The following is a 24,296-nucleotide window of genomic DNA, read 5'->3' as shown; positions in this document are numbered from 1 at the left end:
CGCTAGCAATATATTCTTCATAACAATATTCCACTGATCTAGAACAAAAGCAATTTAAAAGCCTCGGGCTGTTTGTTATAATGGAATTTTCCTGATGTGAAAAAGTAAGCATTACTGTTGTATTATTAATGGAGTTTTATTCTCTTTTCCACCAAGTTGACAGTTTTAGGATCATGTTGGTACGATTTACTCTACTAAATGATTAGAATACTTCTGTGTCACATTTCTATCTTCCTTTTCTAAATTGGAAATATTTGTATTCTTGCTCTAAAGTCCAACATTTAATGAGATTTGAAGTTGTTTGCTTTGTGTTGAATGGGATTAACCCCCCGCCAGAGCCTACTCTCAAGTCTTTGTGTTGGGGAGGCCTTGGTTATGTGGGCAAATGGATGGTTATTCTCAGCAATAAAAATGAGCAAATAACATGAAAGCGCCCATACCTCAAAAAGCAGAAGAGTGACCTCTGTTTGACCTTGAGGTCTGTGCGCTGAAGAGAAAAGTTCTTTAACAGACAAAACAAGCTTCGAGCCAGAGAGAAAGAAGAAGATTGCTTACTTTCTGATTACTTTTGTTTAAACCAACCTCCTTTCTAGTTTATAATCCTTTATGGGAGCATATTAAGAAGAGGCTGTTTAAGGTCTGTTTGGAGTAGAGGAGAATTGTGAAATAAACAATTAATATTTAGGAAAGAGACCCAGAACCTTCTATTTGTTGGGTTTTTTCCTTCCCCTATTTAATGACTATTAGCCTTTGGCTATGGTCTCAGGCATCCCATGTGTTTCTTTTGATTGCTGCTGTGATACATTCATTCACTGGTTACACTCCATGTGTTATTTTGGACAATCCAAAAACTAGGGGAACTCATTGGAGTAAATAATGCAATTGTTTCTACTGGCATGAGTTGTTTATGGCATACAGGATTGTCAATTCCAGTAACAGGGAAGCAAATTCAGTAGTCATGTTTTGTCCTGGCTAAGTGGTCTTGGAACTTTTGCTTTAAGGAATTAAAAAAAAAATCAGTCCTATTCCTTCATTTTTCAGCCAAAGACTCCATTACATGGAAGCTTAACGTTTGGTCTCTGTTGCTCCTGCCCCGAGGCTGATCTGCATTGTCCAGCTTCTAGGCTTCTGCTCAGGTCAATGCCTCCTGCTGGGGTGCCCTCCCAAGCTTTTGTGCCTATTGAATCCTTCTTATCTTCAAAGGGGAGTTCAAATCTCAGTCCTTCCAAGAAGCCTTGACACCTACTCTTCCTCCTCCGAATTTTGGCAACCCATGGCTTGGTCCTTCCCAACAGACTATTCATTGTCTTTTCAAGCCTACAGGTTCTTATCTCTCCAAGTTGATTTTAACTTCCTACAGCAGAAATTGTCAATTGCCACCCCATATCCATTCAATACCCCACTTTTCAGTAATAGAGGTACACTGCCATCCTCTATTAGAGTAGAACTTTCTAATAGAAATTGGTCTCTCTGGGGCTTTCCTGGCAGTCCAGTGGTTAAGAATCCGCCTGGCAATGCTGGGGACACAGGTTCCACTCCTGATCTGGGAAGACATACCACAGGGCAACTCAGCCTGTGAGCCACAACTACTGAAGCCCACGCACTCTAGAGCCTGTGCTCCTCAGCAAGAGAAGCCACTGCAATGAGAAGCCCATGTACCATAACTAGAGAATAGCCCCTTCTCTCCACAACTAGAGAATGCCCTCACGCAGCAATGAAGACCTAGCACTTCCAAAAAATAAAAATAAATAATTTTTTTTTTAAGAAATTACCCTCTCCAGCCTCCCTTTACATGGTAAAGTATGGTCATGTGACTAAATTCTGATGAATGAGATATTAAGAGAAAAGTTTTCTGGAACTTACAGGAAGACAGATAAAGGAGAACAAATTCAGATGGGAGCTGAACATTTTGTCCTTTCCTCCTTCCAGCTTCCTGCCGCCTGGGGTGAAGAGGGGATAGCTAAAGCTAAGAAAGCCATCTTGAATAATGTAATTTGCAGCAATATGCAGTGACCTAGAGACTATCGTACTGAGTGAAGTAAGTCAGACAGAGAAGGAGAAATATTGTATGACATCTCTTATATGTGGAATCTAAAAAGAAATGATACAAATGAACTTATTTACAAAACAAAAGCAGACTCCCAGACCAGAGAAGGAACTTACGGTTGCTGGGAGAAGGGATTGTTAGGGAGTTTGGGATGGACATGTACACACTGTTATATTTAAAATGGACAACCAACAAGAACCTACTGTATAACACAGAGAACTCTGTTAAATGTTATGTGGCAATCTGGATGGGAAGGGAGTTTGGGGGAGAATGGATACATGTATATGTATGGCTGAATCCCTTTGCTGTCCACCTGAAACTATCACAACATTGTTAATCGACTATACTCCAATAAAAAGTTAAAAAAAGAGAAAGCCATCTTGGATCATGCAATGACCTTCATTATGGATACCAGTTAAGGATGATGAAATAGAAAGAAAGAAGGAGGCCAGAGTCCAAAGACTGTGAAACCACTAGTCCAACCCTGGCTTATCTCCCCTAGACTTCTTTTCTGGAAAAGGATCAATCTTTTTATGTTTCAGTCATTGTTGTTCACTACAGCCAAATGTACTTCTCTCATCCAGCTTCTTACGAGCAAATCAGCTTTTTAATTATTGTATCACCAGCAGTGCCTGACACAGTACATGATAAATTCTGAACAGTTCAGTTCAGTTCAGTTTAGTCAGTCAGTCATGTCCGACTTTGTGATCCCATGGACTGCAGCACGCCAGGCCTCCCTGTCCATCACCAACTCCTGGAGTCTACCCAAACTCATGTCCGTTGAGTTGGTGAGGCCATCCAACCATCTCATCCTTTGTCGTCCCCTTCTCTTCCTGCCCTCAATCTTTCCCAGCATTAGGGTCTTTTCAAATAAGTCAGCTCTTCACATCAGGTGGCCAAAGTATTGGAGTTTCAGCTTCAACATTTGTCTTTCCAATGAACACTCAGGACTGATCTCCTTTAGGATGGACTGCTTGAATCTCCTTGCCGTCCAAGGACTCGCAAGAGTCTTCTCCAACACCACAGTTCAAAAGCATCAATTCTTTGGTGCTCAGCTTTCTTCACAGTCCAACTCTCACATCCATACACAACTACTGGAAAAACCATAGCCTTGACTTGACGGACCTTTGTTGGCAAAGTAATGTCTCTGTTTTTAATATGCTGTCTAGGTTGGTCATAACTTTCCTTCCAAGGAGTAAGTATCTTTTAATTTCATGGCTGCAATCACCATCTGCAGTGATTTTGGAGCCCCCCAAAATAAAGTCTGACACTGTTTCCCCATCTATTTGCCATGAAGTGATGGGACTGGATGCCATGATCTTAGTTTTCTGAATGTTGAACTTTAAGCCAACTTTTTCACTCTCCACTTTCACTTTCATCAAGAGGCTTTTTAGTTCCTCTTCACTTTCTGCCATAAGGGTGGTGTCATCTGCATATCTGAGGTTATTGATATTTCTCCCGGCAATCTTGATTCCAGCTTGTGCTTCTTCCAGCCCAGCGTTTCTCATGATGTACTCTGCATAGAAGTTAAATAAGCAGGGTAACAATATACAGCCTTGATATACTCCTTTTCCTATTTGGAACCAGTCTGTTGGTCCATGTCCAGTTCCAACTATTGCTTCCTGACAGGCATAGAGGTTTCTCAAGAGGCAGGTCAGGTGGTCTGGTATTCCCATCTCTTTCAGAATTTTCCACAGTTTATTGTGATCCACACAGTCAAAGGCTTTGACACAGTCAATAAAGCAGAAATAGATGTTTTTCTGGAACTCTCTTGCTTTTTTGATGATCCAGCAGATGTTGGCAATTTGATCTCTGGTTCCTCTGCCTTTTCTAAAACCAGCATCTAGAAAAACATCTGGAAGTTCATGGTTCATGTATTGCTGAAGCCTGGCTTGGAGAATTTTGAGCATTACTTTACTAGTGTGTGAGATGAGTGCAATTGTGTGGTAGTTTGAGCATTCTTTGGAATTGCCTTTCCTTGGGATTGGAATGAAAACTGACTTTTTCCATGGCTACTGCTGAGTTTTCCAAATTTGCTGACATATTGAATGCAGCACTTTCACAGCATCATCTTTTAGGATTTGAAATAGCTCAACTGGAATTCCATCACCTCCACTAACTTTGTTTGTAGCGAGCGATGCTTCCTAAGGCTCACTGGACTTCACATTCCAGGATGTCTGGCTGTAGGTGAGTGATCACACCTTCATGATTATCTGGGTCATGAAGATCTTTTTTGTATAGTTCTTCTGTGCATTCTTGCCACCTCTTCTTAATATCTTCTGCTTCTGTAGGGTCCATACCATTTCTGGCCTTTATTGTACTCATCTTTGCATGAAATGTTCCCTTGGTATCTCTAATTTTCTTGAAGAGATCTCTAGTCTTTCCCATTCTGTTGTTTTCCTCTATTTCTTTGCATTGATTGCTGAGGAAGGCTTTCTTATCTCTCCTTACTATTATTTGGAACTCTGCATTCAAATGGGTATGTCTTTCCTTTTCTCCTTTGCTTTTCATTACTCTTTTCGCAGCTATTTGTAAGGCCTCCTCAGACGCTATTTTCTTCCTGACTCATTTTAACAGTTTTTCATCATCATTAATATTACAATTTCTGTTTTTCAAATCATGCCCATTAATATTATGCTCCAATTTCAAAAGTTGATATTGTTTCCACTGCATAAAGTTTTTTATCCTTACAGATGAAGTCATTTAAGAAATAGAAGAGATAGCAGGGAGGAAAGGGAGAAGGCCATTATTAGATAACAGAGAGAAGGAGGCAAATTCACCCTATGACCCAGAGGAGCCCATATAAAAGATGTTTTCATGGGTTTAATTTCATCTGGTTAATTTTGCTCCATTTCAGGCAAAGGAGAAACAAGGCATTTATATGCCTGTACAATTCTCTGAAGCCCCATCTTCTTTCATTTATTTGAACTTCTGATAATGAGGTCATCTGTGATCTATGATATGGACCCCAGTCACTTAGCAGGAAGAAGTTTTGAACCATGTTATCCAATATGTCAGTCAGAACTTGGTCAAGAAATAAAAGTCATTCCAGGTATTACATGATGCTCAATATCGCTCATTATTAGAGAAATGCAAAACAAAACCACAATGAAGTATCATTTCACACTGGTCAGAATGGCCATCACCAAAAAGTCTACAAGAGTAAACGCTGGAGAGGGTGTGGAGAAAAGGGAGCCCACCTATACTGTTAGTGGGAATGCAAACTGATACAGCCACTATGGAGAACAGCACGCCTTTTGCTTCTCTTCTTTTCTCAGCTATTTGTAAGGCCTTCTCAGACAACCATTTTGCCTTTTTGCATTTCTTTCCTTGGGGATAGTCTTGATCCCTGCCTCCTGTACAATGTCACGAACCTCTGTCCATAGTTCCTCAGGCACTCTGTCTATCAGATCTAATCCCTTGAATCTATTTGTCACTTCCACTGTATAATCGTTAGGGTATGATTTAGGTCATACCTGAATGGTCTAGTGGTTTTCCCTACTTTCTTCAATTTAAATCTGAATTTGGCAATAAGGAGTTATTGCCCTATTATTATTTCCTAGAACATCGATGGTGCCAACCCTCTTTTTTTAAATTGGAGTATAGCTGCTTTACAATGTTGTGTTAATTTGTGCTGTACATCAAAAAGCCAATCAGCCACACGTATGCACACATCCCCTCTTTTAGATTTCCTTCCCATTTACATCACTACAGGGCACTGAGTAAAGTTCCCCGTGCCATATAGTCGGTTCTCGTTTGTTATCTATTTACAAGGGCTGCCAATCTTGAATAAAATTTTATTTATAAACACCCTTCCCTTGCCTTTCTCCTGAATATAATAATTCTTAGGAATAAATGGAGGACAAATTCTCTTCCAAAGCTATACAGACTATATGGCAAATCATAGCTTTGCTATTTTAAGGAAAAAGGAGTTAAAACTCAAGCTTATAATTTTTCTTTCCATTTACCATTCCCATGCTCTATTTATGTGCCTTGGGGGCAAAATAAAATGGAAAGCTTAAAATTTATCTGTGCTCTTGAATTTTAAATATGTAAAAACCCAGAACTAGAAAAGGATCTTGAAAGAGTATCTGATTTTGTACTCTTCCTTCACATAGATGAATAACTAAACCATAAAAAACATGTTTCAGTCCATTCCATTCATAAAGTCCCTAGGAATCAAGAAATACATTGATATCTCAGATAGTCTTGTCCAGAATTTAAAAGTTCTCTTTCATATTTGACCAGAGTATCTACACCTCCAGCTCCATAACTGCCCTAGAAAGGTCCCTTAGAAGAATATCACCAATACATGAATCTTTTTATTAGAAGCCCAGTTACATGTAGTGAAGTGGCAGGCACTATGGAAGGAGAATTTCTGTCTCCATCTTGCTATAATTTTTCACTGAACATGAACAGGCACAACTGCACACAAATGGTGGAGGGGCTTTTTTTGTTTTTGTTTTAAATCAAATCAATACCTAAGTGGACAAGGAGACTGTCTTACATAAGAAGCCTTCCTCCCACTGGCCAGGTAATGAATTCTGTCCAGGAAATTCATTTACAGAGGATAGCAACTTTCTGTAAAATAAAGGAATAATTTTTCTAGGAAAATATTCCCCCAAAGGGAGAAGGATTGATGAAAAATTGGGTTGAAAGCCAATCTATTTGAAACCCATATTTAAAACTTGGTCATTCATCCTCTTTATACCCAAATAATTATACCCATAATTATGATTCAAGCCCCTAGCAAACTCCTTGCTATAAATAACCACACACATCCCTCAACATGTTTGAGAAGCTCCTGTATAGTCCACATCATGATTCACCTTTCTCCTGGACCCAGCTTTCTTCGGCTGACTGATATTGCTAACCGTCTTCATTGAGAAGTTAGGGATTCCAATTTTCCTTCTAATTCATTGCTCCAAGCCTGGGCACCAAATCTTTCCTAATTTCTCCCAGCAGCATTGAGACCAAGATAATAACATTAATAACACCTACTGGAGGCAATTCCCTGGAGGTCCAGTGGTTAGGATTCCATGTTTCCATTGCAGGGGCACAGGTTCAATAACTGTAGATAATACCCTAACACCTTGAGTTTTTGTTTCATCAACCACATTTTTATGTTTTTTAAATAGAATTAAGATATTAACTCCGCAACCAATCCATTCAACAATTCCACAGTTCAATTCAAAAATTTCATTATCAAGGTCATTCCTAGGTTTCCTAAGCGTTACCCAAAGGTTGGTTATGAACAACTAAAAATCAATTAAAACTCTCCTGTTGGCAATAAATGCATCATGATTACAGAATCGAATACTGTTCAATATAGCATTGTCTTATCTCCTCTCATTTTAACTCCTTACATAAGAAGGCTCTAAAGACTTGCTATGTAGCTGAAAAATATATAGATATACTGGGGAGAGACAGAGACAAAGAGAGACAGATGGACAGACAGAGATGAGCAAGGATATAAAGGCTATGATCTGCTTGGGAGTTATATTTTATACCTAAGTGAACAACATATTACTATGGCATGAAGGGCATAAAATCCTTGCAAAAATTAAATACTCACATATGTAACATATATACATCTTTCACACACACCTGTGTAGAGTGAGAGGAAGAGAGCAAAAAAAAAAAATTCCCTCTTTACATTATTGTTATTGTGAAAATACTGTTCATTGCAGAAGCTGTAATCATTAGATTTCCTTTCTTACTGCTTTTTGATTTTTTCTGGAGTTTCTAGCTGCATTTATCTTTCGGTTCAGTTCAGTTCAGTCGCTCAGTCATGTCCGACTCTTTGCGACCCCATGAACCACACCATGCCAGGCCTCACTGTCCATCACCAACTCCCAGTGTTTACCCAAACTCATGTCCATTGAGTCAGTGATGCCATCCAGCCATCTCATCCTCTGCCATCCCTTTCTCCCGCCCTCAATCTTTCTTAGCATCAGGGTCTTTTCAAATGAGTCAGCTCTTCGCATCAGGTGGCCAAAGTATTGAAGTTTTAGTTTCAACATCAGTCCTTCCAATGAACACCCAAGACTAATCTCCTTTAGAATGGACTGGTTGGATCTCCTTGCAGTCCAAGGGACTCTCAAGAGTCTTCTCCAACATCACAGTTCAAAAGCCTCAATTCTTTGGCACTCAGCTTCCTTTATAGTCCAACTCTCACATCCATACACGACTACTGGAAAAACCATAGCCTTGACTAGATGGACCTTTGGCAAAGTAATGTCTCTGCTTTTTATTTTTATTCTATACTATTTATAAATTTTTATGAATAATGTATGAAAATTTCCCACATTATTATTTACATATTTCCAATAGCTATCTTTTTAAAAACTTTGTGCATTTGTGTGTGGGGGGGAGTATATGTGAATGTACGTGTAAAGAGGGTTTTATTTTGTAGGTTTGTTCAATGTCTTATAACACAGTACACGTGGTTCTTTGACTTGCCTTTTTAACTTCCTTTAACTCTCACCCAAGTACTGGTATGGTTCTATCAGTTTTGTTCATTTGTTTGTTTGTTTTGTTTTTCTAAAATTGTTTGTTTTGTTTTTCTAAAATTGTGTTGCTGCTGCTGCTAAGTCATTTCAGTCATGTCCGACTCTGTGCGACCCCATAGACGGCAGCCCACCAGGCTCCCCTGTCCCTGGGATTTTCCAGGCAAGAGTACTGGAGTGGGGTGCCATTGCCTTCAAGAACGCAGCTAAAAAAATGTATCAACATGATTTGATTATTCATACACCTTAGTTATGGCCAATTTTGACCTTCATTCCCTACCCCCATTTTTCCCCCTTCACTATAGACATCTACTCTCAGATATTTAATGTGTATCCTTTTAATTCACCTGCCACATTTTTCTTTGATAACATAAAGCATTATTTTGTGAGCTTAAAAACTGTTACAAAATTGGTTTCTTTCTATATGACTCTACAACTTGCTTTTATCATGCAAATTTCATTTGATATCCATCCACATTGATAAATATGTGTTTTTATTCCTATTAACTGCTATATAGTAATCTATCATATGGTAAGACCACGCTTTATCTATCCATTCCTTCATTATTGTCATTTAAGTTGTTTTTAAGATTTTCTACTACAAATAGTGATGCAGCTAACATTATTGTACATGTCTTCTTGTGCACATGTACAATCCATAGATCATTTGCTACTGCTACTGCTAAGTCACTTCAGTCGTGTCCGACTCTGTGTGACCCCATAGACAGCAGCCCACCAGGCTCCCCCATCCCTGGGATTCTCCAGGCAAGAACACTGGAGTGGGTTGCCATTTCCTTCTCCAATGCAGGAAAGTGAAAAGTGAAAGTGAAGTCGCTAAGTCGTGTCCGACTCTTAGGGACCCCATGGACTGCAGCCTATTAGGCTCCTCCGTCCATGGGATTTTCCAGGCAAGAGTACTGGAGTGGGGTGCCATAGGTCATTTAGTTCACCTTAAATTTTTATTATTATAGAATCTCTTTGTCACATGTGCATATAGTCTCATAGTGTATGCTATGTAAGTAGTGTGCTTACATAAAAGGATGTGCATTTTTAGAATTCTGATATTGCTAAATTATCCTCTAAAAAGATTGTATCAATTCAAATTCCCAACAACTGAAATTAGGGTATCAATTTTTTCCCTATTTGCCTGTGCTTAATATAACCGGTATGAAATTCTTGACTATATCATAGTTAACAAAATAGTTTCTCATTGTTAAGATCTGGATGTCTCTGATAAACTACATAAGGGATATATCTCTTAATATCTTTATGGGGTTTTTATTTTGCTTCTTTATAGTGTTTTACAATTTTTCTGTTTAATTTCATTTTTTCTTGTTGACTGGCTAACATATTTGTGATGGTAGTTTTTTGTTACTCTATATAAGATGAAAATCTTTTCTTCTAGCCTCTCGCTTTTTCTTTCATTTTGGTTTTGATGATGAAATAATCAAATTTATCAAATTTTTCTATAAGGCTTTTTGTGCAAGCACAAGTATGTCTTGCTTTAGGGAATTTTCTCTACCCCATGGGTTATAAATATTTGCCTGTATTTTCTTGTGTGAGTGTATGTATGTTTGATTTAGAGGATCATTCCTTCTCCGTAGTTAAATATATACATTTGTCTGTATTTTTATCTAATAATTTCATAGCTTTTTTTTTTAAGTTTAGCCCTTCAATCCATCTGGAATTTAATTTTGAAAAGGCTATGTCATAAGGATATATACTAATTTCTTATATAGAGACAGATCTATTTCTACAGTCTCCATTCTGCCTCATTAATCTAGTTACGTATTTCTATGCCAAAACTACACAATTTTAATTGCTTTAGAATTATAAAATATGTTTGATATGGCAGGTCCTAATTTCTGTTTCTAGCAGTATAGTAGACCAGATAGTCTTAACTACTTCTTTCTGCAAGACAAGTAAAAATTTTGGACAAAATAGATTTGCTTTCAGTTTTAAGAATAAGTTAGCAAGAGAGTTAGATGAGACAGTTAGATGAGACGTCACCAACTCAACCGACATGAATTTGAGCAAACTCCCAGAGATAGTAAAGGACAGAGGAGCCTGGCAAGTTGCAGTCCATGGGGTCACAAAGAGACACATTAGAGACTGAACAACAATAACAACAACAGCAAGAGAATCACAAAAAGTTGCATAGGTCATATGAGTGAAAGGAGCAATCTAAGTGGAATGCTAGGTGCCTTAAAGTCACCTTTTATGACCTCAGGTTTCTATCTTGACATCCTCTCAAGGTCTAGAGAACAAAAGTCCTTCCAAAGTTAGGGAAATGGATAGGAGACCCATGCAGAAAGCTAAAATACCCAACGATGAGCTAGGAAAATCCAGCATACAGAAAAGCACAGTAAAAAAAACTTACCTGCTTCAGTCTTAATGGTGGGTGGGAGGGAAAATACAAAAATCCTCAGAAAATATGGAATCACAGCTAGGCTTCACATAGGTGCCTGACTTAAATTCACATGGCCCATGGTTTCTGAGAAATCTCTATCTGATCATTGATTTGTAAATGGTTCCAGAGCAAACACAACATTGATATCAAAACCTGACAAGGACTGCACAAAGAAAGAAAATTATAGACCAGTCTTACTTATAAATATCAACATAAAAACATTAAATAAAGCATAGTTGTTGTGGTTCAGACACTAAGTCATGTCTGTCTCTGTGACCCCAAGGACTGCAGCACGCCAGGCTTCCCTGTCTTTCACTATCGCCCAGAGTTTGCTCAAACTCATGTCCATTGAGTCAGTGATGCCATCAGACCATCTCATATTCTGTCATCCCCTTCTCCTACTCTCAGTCTTTGCTGGCATCAAGGTCTTTTCCAATGAGTCAGCTCTTTGCATCAGGTGGCCAAAGTATTGGAGCTTCAGCTTCAGCATCAGTCCTCCCAGTGGATATTCAGGGTTGATTTCCTTTAGGATTGACTGGTTTGATCTCCTTGCAGTCTCAAGGAATCTCAAGAGCCTTCTCCAGCACCACAGTTTGAAAGCAACAATTCTTCAGTGCTCAATCTTCTTTATGGTTGAACTCTCACAACCGTACATGACTATTTGGAAAACCATAGCTTTGACTATAGTGATCTTTGTTGGCAAAGTGATGTCTCTGCTTTTTAATATGCTATCTAGGTTTGTCATAGCTTCTCTTCCAAGGAGTAAGCGTCTTTTAATTTCATGGCAGCAGTCACCATCTGCAGTGATTTTGGAGCCCAAGAAAATAAAATCTGTCACTGTTTCCACTTTCCCCCCATCTATTTGCCATGAAGTAATGGGACCGGATGCCATGATCTTAGTTTTTTTTACTGTTGAATTTAAGCCAGCTTTTTCACTCTCTTTCACCCTCATCAAAAGGTTCTTTAGTTCCTCTTCACTTTCTGCCATTAGAGTGCTTTATCTGCATATTGAGGTTGTTGATATTTTCCCTAGCAATTTAACTTATAGCTTGCAAATAAAATATTAGCATGCAGAATCAAGGGATACATTTAAAATAATAATCAAGAGTTGTTTATTCCATGAATGAAAAGATGGGCTTAACATCAGTGATAGTTCTATATTAATATAAACAAGGAGAAAAATTATCTCAGTGATAATAAGGATTTGGGAAAAAGTAAAAACCCATTCTTTATTTTTAAAAACACACCATGGGAGTTTAGGGGAGAATGGATACACGTACATGTATGGCTGAGTGTCTTCGTTGTTCACCTGTCACAACGTTATTAATCAGTTATACTCCAATAGAAAATAAAGTTAAAAAAATAAAAATAAAAAAATCCCATAAAATATTAATGGATGATTTATTTAATATGATTCACATAATTTATTAATCCAGACACCAGAAACAATCTTAATGGAGAACAATGGAAGAACACATGCTAAGGTAAGAAATAAGCTGAAGATGCCCCCTGTCAATACTGCTATTTAATATTGTCTTGATCTGCCTCTTGAGAAACCTATATGCAGGTCAGGAAGCAACCGTTAGAACTGGACATGAAACAACAGACTGGTTCCAAATAGGAAAAGGAGTTCGTCAAGCCTGTATATTGTCACCCTGCTTATTTAACTTCTACGCAGAGTACATCATGAGAAACGCTGGGCTGGAAGAAACACAAGCTGGAATCAAGATTGCTGGGAGAAATATCAATAACCTCAGATATGCAGATGACACCACCCTTATGGCAGAAAGTGAAGAGGAACTAAAAAGCCTCTTGATGAAAGTGAAAGTGGAGAGTGAAAAAGTTGGCTTAAAGCTCAACATTCAGAAAATGAAGATCATGGCATCCGGTCCCATCACTTCATGGGAAATAGATGGGGAAACAGTGGAAACAGTGTCAGACTTTATTTTGGGGGGCTCCAAAATCACTGCAGATGGTGACTGCAGCCATGAAATTAAAAGACGCTTACTCCTTGGAAGGAAAGTTATGACCAACCTAGATAGCATATTCAAAAGCAGAGACATTACTTTGCCAACAAAGGTCCGTCAAGTCAGGGCTATGGTTTTTCCAGTAGTCGTGTATGGATGTGAGAGTTGGACTGTGAAGAAAGCTGAGCGCCGAAGAATTGATGCTTTTGAACTGTGGTGTTGGAGAAGACTCTTGAGAGTCCCTTGGACTGCAAGGAGATCCAACCAGTCCATTCTGAAGGAGATCAGCCCTAGGATTTCTTTGGAAGGAATGATGCTCAAGCTGAAACTCCAGTACTTTGGCCACCTCATTTGAAGAGTTGACTCATTGGAAAAGACTCTGATGCTGGGAGGGATTGGGGGCAGGAGGAGAAGGGGACGACAGAGGATAAGATGGCTGGATGGCATCACCGACTCGATTGACATGAATCTGAGTGAACTCCGGGAGTTGGTGATGGACAGAGAGGCCTGGCGTGCTGCGATTCAAGGGGTCGCAAAGAGTCCGACACAACTGAGTGACTGAACTGAAGTGAACTGAGAATAGTAAGACCTACAATCAGACAAAAGAAAGTATAAGAATTGTAAGAGATGGCAAAATTGTCACTGTTTTCAAAAGATACAATTTTATATTAAAGAGAATCAGCGGAAAAACTACTACAAATATTAAAAGAATGCAATAAATTGCAAGGTATAAAGTTGATATACAACAATGAATAGTTTTCTTACATAAAACAATACCAATTTTAAAAGCACAAGAAAACCACATCTGCAATAGCAAGAACAACAACAAAAAGATAAAACACTTAAGAGCCATCTTAAGAAATAGACATCTTGGGACTTCCATGGTGGTCCAGTGGCTAAAACTTTGCTGCAATGAAGGGACTCGGGTTCAATCCTTGGTCCAGAAAGATCCCACATGCCACAGAGTAATTAAGCCCACGTGCCACAACTGCTGAGGCCACTCGCCCTAGAGCCTGTGCTCTACAAAAAGAGAAGCCATTGCAACGAGAAGCCCAAGTGCTGTAACGAAGAGTAGCCCCCGCTGGCTGCAACTAGAGAGAGCCCAACATGCAGCAACAGAGATGCAGTGCAGCTAAAAATAGATGAGCAAATATTTTAAAGATTGATTTAAAAAAAAATAAATATATAACTTTATGAGGAAATTTTCAAAACACTACTATGGGAATGAAAGTAGAATGGAACAATAGAAATGTTTGCCTTATTCTTTGGTTAAAAAAAAAATCAACATGGTAAAAAGTCTATTCTCTCTGAGTCAGTTTATAAATTTAACCTGATCTTTAAAAAATTACCAATAGATTTGTTTCTAAGAAATAGATACATTGTTTCTAAATTCATTCCAGAAAATAAATAAGCAAGAGTAACCAGAAAAACTTGAGAACTGAAGAACAATGTGGTGAAGCTATCCCAAACAGATATTAAAATATGTTAATAGGTCCCAATAATTAAAACAGTATAATTTTGCTTGACTAGACAGGCTAAAGGAGTAGAATTTAAGTGCAGAAATAGAGCCAAAAACATACAAAAACTTAGTATATGAAAAAGTGGCAACTCAAATTAGCGTGGCAAGAAAACAATTTCAAATAAATGTTGTTGAGACAACCAAATAACCACCTGGAAAAAATAAAGTTGGATCTATCTCTCATCATGTACCAGGAAAAACACTACTATCTTTAAAGTCTCAATATTAAAAAATTAAACTATAAAACTCTCAGAAGAAAACATGTAACTTCTTTATGAGCTTACTATGATTCAAAATGCATACACAAAAACAGTAATTTTTATTACACAAAAATTTTAAGTACATAGAAAAATATGCCATAAGAAATGTTGAAAGACAAATGATAAATTGGGAAAATACCTTTTTAACTTGCATCTTTAGACAAAGTGCTAATTATCCAAATACATGGAGAACTACAATACATCAATACAGAGAGACCAAAAATGATCAGTCTTTTTAAAGAAAAATGAGCAAAGTACACAAACTGAAAAGTTCATAGAAAAAGACAAATGGCCTGTACATATGTAAAAGGAAACTTTCTTCAACTCATAAGAAAAAAGCAAATTGAAACGAAACTGAGGTAACTATTAAATTAGGAAAACCCCCCAAAACTGAGTAGTAGTTTCTGTCAGCAAGGCTGTGGGGAATCAGGTAATCTTAACCATTGTCAGTAGGAGGGAAAAGCGACACAGTCATGGGGCTTCTCTGGTGGTCCAGTGGTTAGAATCCGCCTGCTACTGCACACGACACAGGTTCAATCCCTGGTCCAGAAAGATTCCACATGTCGCAGGGCAACTAAGCCCATAGGCCAATCGACTGAGCCCACGCTCCAGAATCTGTGAGCTGCAACCTCTGAAGCCCGAACTCTCTGGAGCCCATGCTCCTCAACACAAGAACCATCACAGCGAGAAGCTTGCACACCACAACCGGAAAAAGCCCGCACACAGCAACAAAGACCCAGCACAGCAAAAAATAAAAAAAAATTTTTAAGTGACACAACCATAATAAAAACCAATTGACAATATTTCCAAAATTTACAGTACATTTACCCTTTGACCTGACATTTCCACTTCTGGAGATTCTATGTTTCCCTCCACAATGACAACATGATATAGAGGATAATTCGTCATTGCATCATTGTCCACATAGAAAAAGATCAGAAGCAACCACATGCCCATCAATAAGGAATAGATTAAATAAACTATGCTATGTTCGCACATGAGAACACAATACAACTAAGGTCCTAACACTTCTTTTGCAACACCATTAAAATTCAGCGGCCCGTGCTCGCTTTAGCAGCACATATACTAAAATGGGAACAATACAGAGAAGATTAGCATGGCCCCTACATAAGGACGACACGAAAATTCGTGAAGCGTTCCATATAAAAAAATAAATAAATAAAATTCAGTGGTCCAATGTCACATGGGTTAGACATACATTTGAATTTCCACACATTCTGATTTTGGAAATAGTTGCACCTATTTTTCAACTTGGTTTTTCCAGTAATCATGTATGGATGTGAGAGTTGGACTATAAAGAAAGCTGAGCGCCAAAGAATTGATGCTTTTGAACTGTGGTGTTGGAGAAGATCTTGAGAGTCCCTTGGACTACAAGGAGATCCAACCAGTCCATCCTAAAGGAGATCAGTCCTGACGATTCATTGGAAGGACTGATGCTGAAGCAAACTTTTGCCACCCAATGCAAAGAACTGATTCATTGGAAAAGACCCTGATTCTAGGAAAGACTGAAGGCAGGAGGAGAAGGGGATGACAGAGGATGAGATGGTTGGATGGCATCACTGACTTGATGGACATGAGTTTGAGCAAATTCCGGGAGTTGGTGATGGACAGGGAAGCCTGGCGTGCTGCAGTCCATGGGTTGCATAGAGTTGGACATGACTGAGCGACTGAACTGAACTGATCTTTCAACTTTCACTTTCTCTGGTAACGAAACAAGAGTCACTTTCATATATATTAAGGGTAGTCCCTTCTGGCCCCCTCAAAGAAGACTAATAACTGCCTTATATATATATTCTATATAGCTCATACCCCAGGAATTCTGAAATCATGCGCTATGAAAATTAAATGAGCAAGCAGGTGTGAAAGTATTCCTTGGCACTTAGTAGGCTCATGACAAGTAGATGTTGTGAGTTAGAAACATCTCCAGTCTCTACAGATGGGTGGTATCTAAGGTTGATTTTTTTAAATGCAAATTAAACTCTCAAATGCAGTTGTTTCCAAAGGCATATATATATATAGATATAGATATAGATATAGATATCTGGCCTGCCAGATTGTGAGTTTGTGTTTCCATTTCTCAGGTGAGACTGTGTAAGCTCTAGGAAGCCAGCAGTGACTTATACTCTGTACTCTGAGTCCTCCCCTACCAGAGGGTCTTATGTCCCATATGGCTTCTTTCTATACACATGATGGTGTTCATAGCTGGCCTTGGTGTATGGGAGTGAACCTCCAGGCACCTTGGGGAAAATGAAGCTGTTCCCCACCCTTCTCCCATGTTACATATCACAGTTAGGTTCACTCAGCTCCATTCCAAGTTCCTTGAACTATGCTTCCCTAAATACTTAAGACTAAAAAAGACAGACTAGGGGCTTCCCTGGTGGTCCAGTGGTTAAGAATCCATCTTGCAGTGCAAGAGACTGCAAGGGATAAGGGTTTGATCCCTTGTCAGGGAACTGAGATCCCTCATGTCACAGGGTAACTAATCCCACATGCCCCAATGAAAGATTCCACATGACATAACGAATATCCCAAGTACTGCAACTAAGACCCAATGCAGTCAAATAAATGTTTGGTTTTTTTTTTCAATATTCTTCAACTTAAAAAAGACTATGTATTTCCTAGACTCCTTGACAGGGAGCGTTCCAAGTCCATCAAGGAAACACATCTGGGGATTTGGAAGGCAGAAATACGGGGCAGGCCAGGCTTCTGCTGTTTTCTGTTATTTCTGCTGGCACACATGCAAATAGAGGTGGGCTGGGTTCTCCTGAGACATCAGTGGCAAGAGTCCCAGGGTCTGTTTCTCAGCTGTGTGGGTGTTAGGAGCAACGTGGTCCTAGTACTTCCTGATCCCCCAGCTTACTAGTATTGACAGAAGTCAGAGCTCCCTTTGGTGGGCCACCATCCTGTTCTAGGCATCATTCCTGGAAGCTCAACCTAGGGCTCTTCCGACAATCCTTCAAACAAGTTTTTAAGCACATAATTCCCTTATTTAAAGGGTTGTTGAAATCAGCCAAAGTGGTTTCTGCTCTTGCAAATGGACCCTGATTGAGAGACCCTATAAATGCCCCCTTTCTCTCACTACCCCATATTCCCTCAAGGCTGTGGGTGGAAAATATATTCCATTTATTCGAGCCTCTGAATCCTATAAGCTTACCAAACATGGGAATATATAACCCATTGTAGGATATTCTCAACCAATTATAGGTCAGAATAATAAATATAGAAAATTTCTCCTGGTGAAAGATTTTGAATGTGTAGAGAAAAAGAAAGAGAGAGGAAGGAAGGAAGGAAGGAAGAGGAAAGAATACAAGTATACAGAGATTCCCCTGGTGGTCCAATGGTTAAGACTCTGCACCTCCAATGCAAGGGCCCAGGTTTGATCCCTGGTCAGGGAACAATACCCACGTGTCACAACTAAGACCTGGTGCAGCCAAATAAATAAATAAAATTTTAAAAATACAGGTATCTAAGGCAGCGTTGGAGAGTTGACACTGAGCGGGGAGAACCAGATGCTGAGCCGGAAAACAAATTTTGCCACCCTTACACTTTTACCCCACAGCTTCCCCTGAGGATGGTGAGTTTGGTTTGGGGCAGAGCTGACCATTAGGAAACCCAAATAACTGAGACAATGGCTGAGGAATCACCCATCTCAACTGGCCTACTTGCCTGGGTCTGCATTCGTGATGCAAATTTTCCAAAATGCTCTGTTTAGCAAATAAAGAGCTGGCTGTGGGATCTAAAGAAAAATCCCTGATACTATGTTTGTACGCATCCCAAGTACTCTTTCAGGAGGAGGGTTTTTTTTTTTTTTTTTTTTTTTTTAATTTAAAAGTAAAATGTAGTTATTTTTATTTAAGGCAGTTCCCCATCTTGAACACATTTACATTTTTCTTCCCCCATTTACAGCCTATTTCCTGAAAAATGTTGCAAAGATTTAAGTGTCTAATATTTTCCAAAGCCATCTCATGATTCATCAGTTTATTGTTTGTTAAAATATCAGCCTCAAGAAACTGGCTTAAATGGGAATGTTCATCTGGATTTTCTCTTCTGATTTACTTCATGGATGACATGAGAATGAATTAAAAGATTAAAAAGTCAACATTGTGTTGAGGCCCGTGAATAACAAGGAGGTCCTGTAAGAATCAAGTGAGGCTACAACAGACACTCCTCATTCTATAATCTAGAATCATATATTAATAGAATTTGTAACTGGGAGGGGCCTGAGACCTGTCACCTTATTTCACAGAGGAAGAAGCCAGGCCCTAGAGAAAGAAAATGACTAACTCAAGATCACACCCTCAGCCAGTGGCATAGCTGGGACTCGAGTTCATATCTCCTGAGAGTCACCCTCCAGTGCTCTCTCTCTTGCTTATTTTCAATTATATCCTTTTCAATCGCTCTTCTCTTTCCTGCTCTGCAGCTGTTTCTACTTTAGTAGGAGTCGGACACATTTCTGAGTCCCTACTTATGAGAAGTAAGAGATCATTTAAGTAGCTGAGAATTTCCTTCCATAGAAGTCAGGACCCCCGGTCCCATGGTGCAGAGATAAAGTTCAGAGATGAAGTTGACTTGCCAGAGGCCGCACAAGTAAGGCTCAAATTCAGGCCTCCTAACAACCAAGCCAAGGTGCTTACCAGCGCATTATAATAGGTGGCCTGGTACATTCCACGTGCTTTTAAGATGTAGATTGCAAGCAGAATTTGGTCTAATAAAAGGTCATTCAGGGACTTCCCTAGTGGTCCAGTGGTTAAGACTTTCCCTTCCAAGCTGGGGGGTGGGACGGGATGCAGGTTCTATCTCCAGTTGGGAAACTAATATCCCACATACCTTGGAGCCAAAAAAACAAAACAAAACAAAAAAACAAAACAAAACAGAAGCAATATTGTAACAAATTCAAAAAAGACTTTAAAAATGGTCCACATCAATAAATCTTTTTAAAAAAATGTCATTCAATTAATGAAATACAAAAAGGACCTCATTAAAAGGATCTATCCTCTACAAGGCAGGACAATGGCAGTTATCTTTCCAAAATGAACATTAGAAAGCAGTTCCTGTGTAATTTTCTAATCATTTAACTTCAAGATTTCTATCTATAGAGCACATATGGGTTTGCATGTCCTTTTATGATGGTCTGAATCTAGGCTGACTTAGAGGAAAGCTGCTAAAGGTCAGTGATCATGAGCTATTACCTTTATTCAGGTATAATTGTTTAATAATAAAAGTAATACAAGCACATTACAGAGTTTTGGAAAATTCAGGAAAGAAAAATACATACCCATAATTCTACCATTCCTCATGTTATTGCTATTATTTTGCATATTTCCTTTCTCTCTTTTTCCTAAAAGTGTTTTTACATATTTTAAGTGGTCTTCCTCTCATTTCTGTAGCATACTTATAATTTTGAGTCCTGCTTTCCCCTCTGGCATTAGATCATAAATATTTTTCTTGTAATACATTGTCTTCATAAGCATGTTTAATGGCTGCAATACATTCTCCCTCATAAGAATCTCATAAAGTGTCTGTTATCCTTTGCAAGGTCCATGAACATTATTCCAGGGGATTCCTCAGAATGTGGAATGTTTTTCCACATTCAAAGTTCGCAATTGCATTTGTTTGAATTTCAAAAAGTAGCTCAATTAGTTATTTAAAACATTTCTCCTGGACTTCCCTGGTGGTCCAGTGGCTAAGACTCCATGCTCCCAATGCAGGGGGCCTGGGTTCAATCCCTGTCTGGGGAACTAGATCCCACATGTCACAACTAAAGATCCCATGGTGCCCCAACTGAGACCTGGTGCGATCAAATTAATAAATAAAATATTAAAATAATGATAATACTAAAACATTTCTCCTTTAAAGACCAGCATGAGAGAACTCTGGGCATGTTTTGAGTGAGTCACACAGACAGAATTTGAGGAAGTCATGAACTGGTCCCTGAATTCTTATCCAGGTCGATACAACACCATGGGCATTAACACTTAAGAAACCTATTACACGATTATAGTCTTTATTCCTTACTGCCTTCTTTAATGTACACTCATAATGATTAAAGACTGACAAAAGAAAGAATAAGGAATTCTGTTATTAAAAAGCCTCTTGATGAAAGTGAAAGTGGAGAGTGAAAAAGTTGGCTTAAAGCTCAACATTCAGAAAACGAAGATCATGGCATCCGGTCCCATCACTTCATGGGAAATAGATGGGGAAACAGTGGAAACAGTGTCAGACTTTATTTTGGGGGGCTCCAAAATCACTGCAGATGGTGACTGCAGCCATGAAATTAAAAGACACTTACTCCTTGGAAGGAAAGTTATGACCAACCTAGATAGCATATTCAAAAGCAGAGACATTACTTTGCCAACAAAGGTCCGCTAGTCAAGGCTATGGCTTTTCCTGTGGTCATGTATGGATGTGAGAGTTGGACTGTGAAGAAAGCTGAGCGCCGAAGAATTGATGCTTTTGAACTGTGGTGTTAGAGAAGACTCTTGAGAGTCCCTTGGACTGCAAGGAGATCCAACCAGTCCATTCTGAAGGAGATCAGCCCTGGGATTTCTTTGGAAGGAATAATGCTCAAGCTGAAATTCCAGTACTTTGGCCACCTCATGCGAAGAGTTGACTCATTGGAAAAGACTCTGATGCTGGGAGGGATTGGGGGCAGGAGGAGAAGGGGACGACAGAGGATGAGATGGCTGGATGGCATCACCGACTCGATGGACGTGAGTCTGAGTGAACTCCGGGAGTTGGTGATGGGCAGGGAGGCCTGGCGTGCTGCGATTCATGGGGTCACAAAGAGTCGGACACGACTGAGCGACTGAACTGAACTGAACTGAATGAGAACATTAAAATGATAATTCTGTATCGATATATACATAACATGGACAAACCTTAAAATCATCACACTAGATGTAAAAGACCAGGCACAAAAGGCCATATATTATATGCTTTCATATATCTGAGATGTCCAGAATAGGCAATTCCATAGAGACAGAGAGATTATTGGTTGCCAGGGACTGGGAGGTGGAGCAATGGGGATTGACTGCTTAATAGTTATGGGGTTTCCTTTTGGGGTGATAAAAATATGGGGTTTCCTTTTGGGGTGATAAAAATGTCCTGGAATTAGATAGTAGTGATGGTTACACAACACTGTGAATTTGAATGTGCTATAAGACATTAATGGTAAATTTTATGTTCTGTGTATTTTACCATAACAAAAGATTATAATTCTGAAAATTTTCCTTGAGATAGTCTTCATCAGACATGTAAGTTGGTTTTATTTTATAATTATAATAACATGAATTCAAACTTCAAAATATGTCTTATACTTTAAAATCTGTTTTAAAAGTGGGGAAAAGCAATCTAGCAATTGATACATACTAGATTTCTAATTTATATTCACTCAAAACTTTGATATAGTTTCACATATTTTGTATCTAGTATTACTGCTAAAAGTAAAGAAAGTTTATCTTAGTGATTGTTTTTTTCATTTGAATGAGGCTTGAAACTTCTAATCCAATTCTGAGAATATAAAGAAATACTATGTCGTTAAAAAAACAACAGGAAATTAACATGATACAGTATTAGTAACTAAAGTACAGATTTTGTTCAAATTTCACAAAATTGTATGCTAGTGTCCACTATTTGTTTTTATACCTTATTCAAGATTCTATATTGTATTTAGTTGCATTGAGCAGCTTCAACTACCTGTAACAGATTCTAGTAAATTCTCATTTCATTTTTATTCTGTTACAAATATTTCTAATTTTCCTTGTATGGCTTCTTAGATACACCTATCATTTAAAAGTGGACATTTAATTACCAAATACATATTTGATATTAATTTCTCATTTTGATACTAACTTCTCATTTAAATGCTTTCCACTTTGCAATCACCCTCTGTGTTTTTTTCAATCTTCTAACTTTACTGAGGCTTTCAGTGGCTAAGTCAAAGATCTCTCTTGGTAAGTGTCACACTGCACTTGAAAATACATGGATTACTTTCAATTATCTTTTGATATTGTCTTCTAACATAATTCTTCAGTGATAAGGGAACAGTCTCTGTATGATTTCAATACCTTGAAACCATGAAATTTTTGTACCTTGTTTTATGTCCCTGGGTATGTTCCAGTGTCTACTAGTTTGTAGGTTATGGGAACTTGAACAGAATTTGTATCCTACTGTTGTGTGAAAATTGTATAAATCTTAACTATGTAGAATTGGTTCATGGTGCCTTTTAGGTCTACTACATGCTTCTACTTTTTTATATATTCATTCTATTAATTTTTGAGAGTTTGGTATTGAAACTTCAACTAAAAACTTTCATTTATCTACTTAAAAAATAACTGCGATATAGAGTGGAGCTATATGTAATTTTGTTTTGTATTTTCCAAGTCTCTTGCAAATGTGGTCACTTTCATAATTATCGTACTTTCATAATTTAAATATTTTTTAAAAGAAAGAGTAAAAAAAAGAATTGCCCACTATCATTACGGGTCCTTAGGCCATGTCAATAAGCACACAAAAAAAGCAGATTTATGCACATCAAATAAATAAAAAGTAAAAGTGGAAAGAAGCAATCTACTTACCAGAATACTAATCAGCCACACCAAAATCCCATTCCCAAATATATTTATAGAGAAGTATCTGTTAATTACAGTCTGAAATCTCTCTCATCTCTTCACTTGGAAATACAATTTGAAAATTATAAAAATAAAACATTGATATTTTAAGTTAAAATATAAGAATTGTAAGCATTAGGCAATGAAGACAATTTTTGCCCATTTTAATGGCAGAGAATGTAGTTTCTTTCGATCTATATTAAAAATAGATTTTGTGCCTAAACTAAGCACAATAAATTATTCTATTTAAAAGGCATATCACAGATTATTTTCTTATGTATTTTAAAGTATTTGTCACGTATTAATAGGAAGTTAAATTTTGTCTTAGTAACATGGATATTAATGAAGTTTGCAGTGAATCAATCCTTATCAAACAGCTTTAATACTATTTTGTTAAAAGTAAAATATTTTACAAAGATTTAAAATATGTATCAATGATTTAAAACATAATATTTTTAAGTTTTTAAAATAATGCCTGATACTTATTAGGCATCATACATGTTTGTTAAATAAAAATAATGAAATGATTTTAAAAATACTATGAATTTTATGAGACTATATATGTGTTGACAAGGGAGACTTCAAAGTAAAAAAAAAAATCTATATATTTACATATATTATATATATGCAGGGAAAGGCAGATTTATATAATGATTCCCCCATTGTTAGCTATTTGTGTTACTGCCCAGGTCTTTTTTCAAAAAAATTTAAATATAATTGACATACAATATTATATTAATCTCAGGAGACAACATAGTTATTCAATATGTACTATAAAAAGATCACCACAGTAAGTCTAGTAACATCTGTCACCATCAGAGTTATTACAATATTAGTGACTATATCCCCTATGCTGTACTTATTTGTTTTGTAGCTGGAAATTTGTACCTCTCAATCCCCTTCCCCTGTTTTACCTGTCCCCCAACACCTCCCTCTGTGTAGCTTTTATAAGGA

The 24,296-nt window shown here is 38.0% G+C and overlaps 1 non-coding gene across 1 annotated transcript; it reads left to right on the top strand.

Moving 5' to 3' along the window:
- The first annotated feature begins 15,774 nt into the window (after nucleotides 1-15,774).
- LOC129648000 (U6 spliceosomal RNA) lies at nucleotides 15,775-15,881 on the top strand. Its single transcript, XR_008712606.1, has one exon. It is a non-coding gene; the product is annotated as a U6 spliceosomal RNA (small nuclear RNA).
- Nucleotides 15,882-24,296: the final 8,415 nt, after the last annotated feature.

This window comes from Bubalus kerabau, chromosome 3 (assembly GCF_029407905.1).
Source record: "Bubalus kerabau isolate K-KA32 ecotype Philippines breed swamp buffalo chromosome 3, PCC_UOA_SB_1v2, whole genome shotgun sequence".
Lineage (NCBI taxonomy): Eukaryota > Metazoa > Chordata > Mammalia > Artiodactyla > Bovidae > Bubalus > Bubalus kerabau.
The sequence above is the reverse complement of the archived record's forward strand: the minus strand, read 5'-3'. Positions and strand labels throughout refer to the sequence as shown.